The sequence below is a fragment of the Mus musculus genome, chromosome 1 (assembly GCF_000001635.26).
Source record: "Mus musculus strain C57BL/6J chromosome 1, GRCm38.p6 C57BL/6J".
Taxonomy (NCBI): Eukaryota; Metazoa; Chordata; class Mammalia; order Rodentia; family Muridae; genus Mus; species Mus musculus.
In genome coordinates, this window is record NC_000067.6 from 37,974,304 (window position 1) to 37,983,793 (window position 9,490).

A 9,490-nucleotide genomic window follows, 5' to 3' on the forward strand; every position below is an offset into this window, starting at 1 on the left:
AGGTTTTAAAACCTGGGGACAGAAATAGACATCTTAGGGGGAAACGGATGAAGTGGTTAATGTTTATGGCGTTTGTTTGACTAACTGCAAAATGGGAGAAGGTGTTATTATTGGTGTTGTTATTGGTTGTCTTTTGGTCTTCTGATAGAAAAATCTATGGCTGGCTTTGTTCCCACAATTCTGCTTCCTCTCAGATGCTGGAACTGTAGGCATGTGCTGCCAAGCCCAGTAAAAATGGGAGTATTTTTTGCCCTAATTAGCTGTTATTCAGGCCCATGTGGGAAAGCATGTGCCTGTTATTGTTGCTTGTTGAGGTTTGGTCTGCTGCTATGTATTGTAATGCTAAGTGTAGGACCCCAAAGCCTGCTGACCCCAGAGATGAGAGAGTCTGCCCATAGACCCAAGTGATGCAATGTGACCTCGCTCCCAAGTTATTTCTGATTGGTAAATAAAGATGCCTACAGCCTAGTGAGATAGGCAGAATTGAGATAGGCAGGAAAGGACTTGGGGTTCTCCAGCTTGGGGTCAGAGGAGACTAGGAGGAGAGAGAGCCAGGTGGGAAGAAAGAAGATGACATGAGTTAGGAGTCAAGAAACCATGGTCATGAGCCCCAGTGAAACACGGTAAGCAATAACTTGAGGTTATAGATAGGAAAGTAGATTCTAATAAAATAGAGGGAAGATATCTGTCCAGTTCTAGTGCTGATTAAGGCTTGTTATAAATATAAAAATTGTGTGTGTCTTTTATTGGGAAACTAATGGTTAAAGGTCAAAGGTGAGGTAGAAGCCCCGGATTGAGATTAAGTATTTCAGCAACCATTGTTTGAGAATTTTCTACATACATACTGAATTCACATCATTTTCCCCCCACCCTGCTCCTCTTTCCTCAACTACCTCCCAAATTCATGAACTCTTCATCTTTAATTATAATATGTATCTGTGTCTTTATAATATATATGTATGTATATATACATGTACACACACACACTGCTGAGTCCACACACACACACTGCTGAGTCCACTTGATCTGCACATGCTTAGGGCTGACACTTGGAATTGGCCAACCTGTCAGGAAATTCACCCCTAAAGAGGCTGATTCCTCCTCTAGGGAGGAGGTGGCCATTGATTACCTGGAGCTCTTCATCTAGAGATGGGCTCCATGGGAGTCTCCCCATTCCTGTTGGCATGCCATTATGCTGGAGAGGTCATTATGCACTGTTGAGATCTCTCACGTGCAGTCTTCTGTCATATATAGAAGACACTGTCACACAGCAGGTATCCCAGTCCTCTTCGTCTTCCTGTCTTTCTGCCCCTTCTGTGATGTTTTCTGAGCCTTAGGTACAGGGATTATGTTGTAGATTAATCAGTTGGGGCTGGGCAGCCCCATGATGTGTTCTCTGCATCTGACCAGTGAATTTCTGTTGCAGTCTTCATCTGCTGCAGAAAGAGGTTTCTTTGCCAATGAGTGAGAGCTAGGCATATCTGCGGGTATAAGAATAAGCATTCGAGGGCTGGAGGGATGGCTCAGAGGTTAAGAGCAACTGACTGATATCCCAGAGGTGCTGAGTTCAATTCCCAGCAACCATGTAGTAGCTCACAATCATCTGTAATGGAATCCAATGACCTCTTTTGGTGTATCTGAAACCAGCTACAATGTATTCATATGTACACGTATATGTATACATATATATTAAAGAAAGAATTCTTTAAAAAAGAATAAGTATTAGAGATGGAATTAGAAATTATACTGGTTTAGGAAAGGGACAGTAGTGTGTTCCTGCCACAGACCACCCCAATCGGGTATGGGGGTCCCTGGAATGAGGGTCCTCGAAACTAGATAGGTAAGGATGCAGCGGTGACAAACAGAAACAAACAAGAGTTTGTTTGAATCTGCGTGTATTCTGCAGCCCTCAAGCAGGGGATTTTATACATTAAAAAAACCAAACAAACATTACATCTCTTAGAAACTATATCCAGTGAAACAATCACAGATACCAAAAAAAAAAAAAAATCATTTGGCACAGTAAAGCACAAAAATCATCCAAGCATTACAACTCTGAAACTATTTATTCAGTGAATCACAAACAGAACAGGTAACATCATTATAAATCATCAAAATATAACAATTCTAAAAGGATGTATTCAGTGGGGGCATGTCGCGTCCGCTCTTGACCAGCAAGAACGACACGACCACAAGTCCTTCTAACAGCAGTTTATTCAGCAAACTTCAGTCTTCATCTCTCTCTCTTCATCTTTTTCCTCATCTTTCTCCCCCGAACCCCGGGCCTCTCACTCTTATATACTCTCAGTCCCCATTCACTCACAGCAGGCCATGTCACCTCACCAGGCACGCAGCTTCAGCCAATCAGGGCGGCAGGGGCATGTCTCCACCAAATATGGACTTGTTTAAACCGCCAGCATCGTGCTGCACCTGTGCAGCTCTCACGATGGTCGTGGCTTATTTTCAGGTGTATGAGGAAGTCAGGTGCAAGTCATAAGACTTAGCTGCAGTCCCGGGTGCCATCTTGGGACTGCTGCCACACCCGCTCCTCACAGGGGCAGTCGTCCAAGGCTAGTGGCATATTTCCAAGGGCAGGTTCATAAATCTTAACTGCTGAGCTAACTCTTCAGCCCTATGGTCAATTATTACTTAACATTTAATGCCTGATTTTTTAAAATCTTCAATGCATAAACTTAAACTATTTTAATTCTTTCTAATTAAGGCTTTCTTTACCATATACCAAAACCCACCTCCGATGACACATATGTAGCAGTATGAAATTTTATTGTTGGGAAAGTTTTTATCTATCATCATAGTTTTGAAGTGACTTAGAAAGTAAAGCGTTGGTTTCCCCAGGGATAAGGTCATGTTAGTGACCCCATCTCTAGGGATGGTTTCTTACCCATTATTCTCCCTTAAGATCTTGGCCTAGGCTACCAGGAACATGTAAATAAGAAAAGGAGTATGAGAAAACAAAACAGATAGATTGCCATGAGAACTACAGCTCAATATTTTTTTCCTCCAGCGAAAAATTCCACAACCGGTTCCAGGAGGCCTTCTCATTTTGAAGTCAATCGCCTCAGTCTGTGGAACTTGTCACACATATCCTACTAGGGTTGGTGTGGCATGTCCCCTCTGGGACCCATGACCTCACCAGCCACAGGTAGTCGGTTAGGTTTATAGTGCTAGGCATGAAGTCCCTCCTGGTAAGTGGGCCTTAAGTTCACTTAGACAGCTCAAGATGTGAGTGCCGCTATTGCACTGGGGGCTGTGTTGGTGGGTTGGTCCCTCCTGTGGGTCATAGGCTTTACAGCTGGGTAGACTGACTGCTTTTCTCCAAGGGCAGCTTGCCCAGCAGAGAACTGGTCCCCGGGGCGGAGGTTTCCAGATCAATGCCAGCTCAGTTCCTCCAAGTCCTCAGTCTAAAGCAGAAAGCACTTGTAAAATACAAAAGTGTGGATTGTTTCTGTGACCTCATTACCCCCCCCCCCCCAGAACGCCGATATTAAACCACTTTTCACTGAAACGCATAGAAAGACGCTGTTTTAGATTGAGCTCCTGAACTAGTTAGTCCCCAGGAGGGGAAACCGAAGTGAATCGTGAATTAGTTAAACAGGAAAGTTACTAAATAGACCAGTTTTCCGAGGAGAACTAAGTCAGAAAAAAAAAATCCAGTGACTTTAGTGATGAGAAATCCTCTGCTTTAACTCTTAAAAGGAAAGCAACCTGGTGATTCCTTGTTCTTACTTAGCGCCCTTGCAAAACCCCAAAAGTGGGCTAGAGAGACAGCCCAGCTTTAAAGGGACTTGCCACTGTTTGATCTTTGGAATCTACTTGGTGGACAGAGAGAACTGACTCCTACGAGTTGTCCTCTGACCTCCCACATGTGGGCTATGCCCCCTTATCATCCAAATATATGCAATTATAACATATAAACCAAAGAAAGATTATACATTATATATTACATATTATGATTATACAATTATAATTTTAAAAAATCAAAGAAATTAAATGAAACCATAACAAAATAGCAAACATTAATTTATCCACTTATGAATTTATTTATGGTACTTCTATGTGTGGTGTGCATGTGTGTGCATATTTACATGTGTGTGTGTGTACATGTATGTATACATGTGTGGTTGTATCTACATGTATGTATACATGCTTGGGTATGTCTGCATGTATGAGTACATGTGTGGGTGTGTCTACATGTATGTGTACATGTGTGGGTGTGTCTACATGTATGTGTACATGTGTGGGTGTGTCTACATGTATGTATATATGTGTGGAGGCCTGAGATTTACACTGAGCATCTTTACCATTTGCCCTCTACTTTGTTTACTGGGGCAGGGTCTCTCAGCGAACCTGGAGCTTAACAATTTCACTAGTCTAACTAGACAGCTCGCCCCAGGAGAATCTACTACTTCTGTCTCCCAAGTGCTGGAATTACCACCACACCACTACTAGGAATGCTCATCTCCTTATATGCATACTGGCGACCCAAACTCTAGTTCTCACACCAAGTACTTTACTGAGCCATCTGCCAAGCCTGCTGCAATATCTTTCTTCTCTCTCTCTCTCTCTCTCTCTCTCTCTCTCTCTCCTCTCTCCTCTCTCCTCTCCCCCCTCTCTCTGTCATGTTTGTTTATTTATGTATCTGTCTATTCATCCATCTATCTATCCATCTGTCTTAGTCAGTGTTTCTATTCCTGCACAAACATCATGACCAAGAAGCAAGTTGGGGAGGAAAGGGTTTATTCAGCTTACATTTCCATACTGCTGTTCATCACCAAAGGAAGTCAGGACTGGAACTCAAGCAGGTCAGGGAGCAGGAGCTGATGCAGAAGCCATGGAGGGACGTTCTTACTGGCTTGCTTCCCCTGGCTTGCTCAGCCTGCTCTCTTATAGAACCAAGACTACCAGCCCAGAGATGGTCCCACCCACAAGGGGCCTTTCCCCCTTGATCACTAATTGAGAAAATGCCTTACAGTTGGATCTCATGGAGGCATTTCCTTAACTGAAGCTCCTTTTTCTGTGATAACTCCAGCTGTGTCAAGTTGACACAAAACTAGCCAGTACAATTGACCCCTTGTCAACTTGACACACAAACACATCACTAGAAAGCTTCAACCCTTAATTTCTTATTCATCCCCAAGATCTAAACAACTTTAAAAGTCCCACAGTCTTTACATATTAAAAGTCAATCCCTTTAAAATGTCCAATATCTTTTAAAGTCTTTTTACAATTAAAAGTCTCCTAACTGTGGGCTCCACTAAAATAGTTTCTTCCTTCAAGAGGGAAAAATATCAGGGCACAGTCACAATCAAAAGCAAAAATCAATCTCTAACCATCCAGTGTCTGGGATCCAACTCACGAACTTCTGGGCTCCTCCAAGGGCTTGGGTCACTTCTCCAGCCATGCCCTTTGTAGCACACACATCGTCCTCTAGGCTCCAGATGCCTGTATTCCACTGCTGCTGCTCTTGGTGGTCATCTCATGGTACTGGCATCTCCAAAACACTGCATGACCCCTTCAGTCCTGGGCCGTCAATTGCAACTGAGGCTGCACCTTCACCAATGGCCTTCCATGGCCTCTCACAGTGCCGAGCCTCAGCTGCTCTGCGTGACCCCTTCATGCCTTCAAAACCAGTACCACCTGGGTGACCCTTACACATTACCAAGTCCCGCTGCAGCAGGAGTACAACCTTGGCTATCTCTGGAACACAGCCTCTTTGTGCTTTCAGAAAACATTTCCCAGAAGATGTCACCTCAATGATGCTGGTCTCTTCTTAGTCACCGTTAATTTCTTAGCTCTAGCTAACCAGCATCAATAGTCCCAGTAATGCAAAAGTTTCACTTTAGTTCTGGTATCTTGTTAATCACAGCTGATTCTTCAGCCCCAGCTAACCAGAACCACAGAATCTCCCCAATCAAAATAGCAATGGCCCTGAAAAGAATCTTTAATTTTTTCTCTGAAATTTCACAAGGCAGACCCCCATCTTCTGCAGTGTTCTCAACATTATCTTCCAAGCTCCTACACAACATCTGACAGAGCTCTTAACAATGAATGGATCTTCAAGCCCTAAGTTCCAAAGTCCTTCCACAGTTCTCCCCAAAACATGGTCAGGTTGTCACAGGAATACCCCACTCTGCTGGTACCAATTTGTCTTAGTCAGGGTTTCTATTCCTACACAAACATTATGACCAAGAAGCAAGTTAGGGAGGAAAGGGTTTATTCAGCTTACACTTCCATACTGCTGTTCATCACCAAAGGAAGTCAGGACTGGAACTCAAGCAGGTCCGAAAGCAGGAGCTGATGCAGAAGCCATGGAGGGACGTTCTTACTGGCTTGCTTCCCCTGGCTTGCTCAGCCTGCTCTCTTATAGAACCAAGACTACCAGCCCAGAGATGGTCCCACCCACAAGGGGCCTTTCCCCCTTGATCACTAATTGAGAAAATGCCTTACAGTTGGATCTCATGGAGACATTTCCTTAACTGAAGCTCCTTTTTCTGTGATAACTCCAGCTGTGTCAAATTGACACAAAACTAGCCAGTACACCACCCATCTATGTATCTATCATCTCTATCTGTTTGTCTGTCTGCCTGCCTGCCTGCCGCCTGTCCGTCCATCCATCTGTCCATCTATCACCTATCCTTATCTATCTATCTATCTATCTATCTATCTATCTATCTATCTATCTATCTATCTATCTATCTATCTATTTTGTTTTGTTTTTGCATATAGGTCATCTGGCTGAATATGCAAAAATCATTAATATGTAAGAAACCACGGATTCATGATGATTTCTGTATATTACGGAATAATGTGTGGTGTATAAAATTTCAATAAAGCCACAATTTCTTTACCTTAAAATCATCTAGCACTTCAAAGCCGCTGTCTTAGTTTCGGTTTTATTGCTCTGAAGAGACACCATGACCAAGGCAACACTTACAAAGGAGAACATTTAACTGGGGCTGGCTTACAGGTTCAGAGGTTTAGTTTAGTATCATGTTGGGAAACATGGTAGCATCCAGGCAAAAATGGTGTTGGAAGAGCTGAGAGTTCTACATCTTGATTCACAGGCAGCAGTAGGAGACTGTATGTCACACACACACACACACACACACACACACACACACACACACACAGAGACGAGTAGTTTGAGCATATATAAGTCCTCAAGGTATGCTTCCATGATGCACACACCTTCTCCAACCGGGCCACACCTCCTAATAGTGCCACTGACTATGGGCCAAGCATTTAAACATGAGTCTATGGAGGCCAAACCTATTCAAACCACCACGTTCTCCTTTTTCTTTTCTCTTCTTTTCTTTTCTCTTTTCTTCTTTTCTTCTTCTTCTTCTTCTTCTTCTTCTTCTTCTTCTTCTTCTTCTTCTCTCTCTCTCTCTCTCTCTCTCTCTCTCTCTCGTTTCTTATTTATTTATTTAATAGATTTGAAAGAATACTTCTAATTCTGGCTTTTATAGTGGCTCAGTTTCACCAAATACACAGAAGTGCTTTTCTGCTATGTAGCTTTAAGTGTTTTATCTCAGAAAGTTTCATTGAATAACCATTTTGGCAATTGTTCTTCCTTGGTTTTCTTCTTCAGGAACTCATGTAATATTTATGATGATCCCTTTCCTTGACTTCTATACTTAAGATTTTAAAGTTGAACCCCTTAGTTACTTTCTATTGTACCCACCTTTTCTGTTGTATCTATACATAATCTTAATCTTAAAAATAAAAGCAAGTCTTAAGGATGGCCATTTTGCCAGGGGTGAGGTGAAATCTCTGATTAGCTTTAGTGTGCATTTTGTGCTAACTAAAGATGTTGAAGGTTTTTTTCATCTGCTTTTAGCCATTTGTAGTTATCATTATAAGAATTGTCAGGTTCTTTATGTACTCTGTACATCCCTTGAGGGATATGTTAGGTGAGCTGGCAACTGTTCCCATTCTGTAGGCTGCCTTTTCTTTCAGAGACTCATTTTCTTTGTTGTGAGAGAACTAATTTCTTGTGATCTCACTTGTCAGCGTCTGGGATTCTTTTTTATGCATCGTTTCCAGGAAATTCTTGATAGCACCTGTAGTTTGAAGTGTTTCCTTAATGTTTTCCTATGGTGGTTTCTGTTTCAGGTTTTATCTTAATGTCGTTAATTTTGAATTGGTTTTGTGCTTAGTGGAAGATAAAAATCTAGTCTCATTCTTTGCTGAGGTTTTCCCCCATGATTTATTTTTGTCACTTTTATTTAAGATTAGGTGGCCACAGCTGTGTGTTTTTACTTCTGGGTCTGTCTTCTATTCTATTGGTCTACATGTCTGTTTTGTGCCAGTCCAAAGCTGTTTTGATCACAGTGGCTCTGTAGCATAGTTTAATTGTAATGTGTGTCCTACAGATCTTTTTCCTTTGGCTTTTTGGGGCCTTTTGTATTTTCACATGAGAGCTTCAATTTTTCTCTCTTTGTGAAGGAAACAATTATAATTTTGACATGTTGTTGGTTTCTCTTTGGAAAAGATTTTATTTTTATTTTATTTTGGGTTTTTGAGACAGGGTTTCTCTGTGTAGTCCTGGCTGTCCTGGAACTCATTCTGTAGACCAGGCTGGCCTTGAACTCAGAAATCTGCCTGCTTCTGCCTCCCAAGTGCTGGGATTAAAGGCGTGTGCCACCACTGTCTGGCTAAGATTTTATGATTATGGTTTTTATACTGATTTCAACTCTTTTATCTGGCCAGCTCTTATCTGGTAGACAGAATGACTGCTGGGTTTTTCTAAGTTGTTTTGATGTCTTTTTAAGAGTTCCCCAGTCTTCAGCATCAGATCATGTCTTCAAATAAGGATGACTCAACTCCTTACTTTTCCATTTGTCTCCCTTATATTTTTTTTCTTATTGCTTTAGCTAAAATTCAAGGACTATATTAAATAAGTGAGAATGGAAAACACTTCTCATTCCTGATTTTTGAGAAAATGCTTTTTTTTCCTCTTTAGTATAATGCCAACTGTAAGTTTTTCATACACCACTTTATTATATTGTTTGTCTTAGTCAGGGTTTCTATTCCTGCACAAACATCATGACCAAGAAGCAAGTTGGGGAGGAAAGGGTTTATTCAGCTTACATTTCCATACTGCTGTTCATCACCAAGGAAGTCAGGACTGGAACTCAAGCAGGTCAGAAAGCAGGAACTGATGCAGAAGCCATGGAGGGATGTTCTTTACTGGCTTGCTTCCCCTGGCTTGCTCAGCCTGCTCTCTTATAGAACCAAGACTACCAGCCCAGAGATGGCCCCACCCACAAGGGGCCTTTCCCCCTTGATCACTAATTGAGAAAATGCCTTACAGCTGGATCTCATGGAGGCATTTCCTCCACTGCAGCTCCTTTCTCTGTGATAACTCCAGCTGTGCCAAGTTGACACAAAACTAGCCAGTACATTGTGCTTCTCTTATTCCTAGCTTCTTTAGAATTGAACTTTGTCAAAGGCCTTTCCAGTGTTT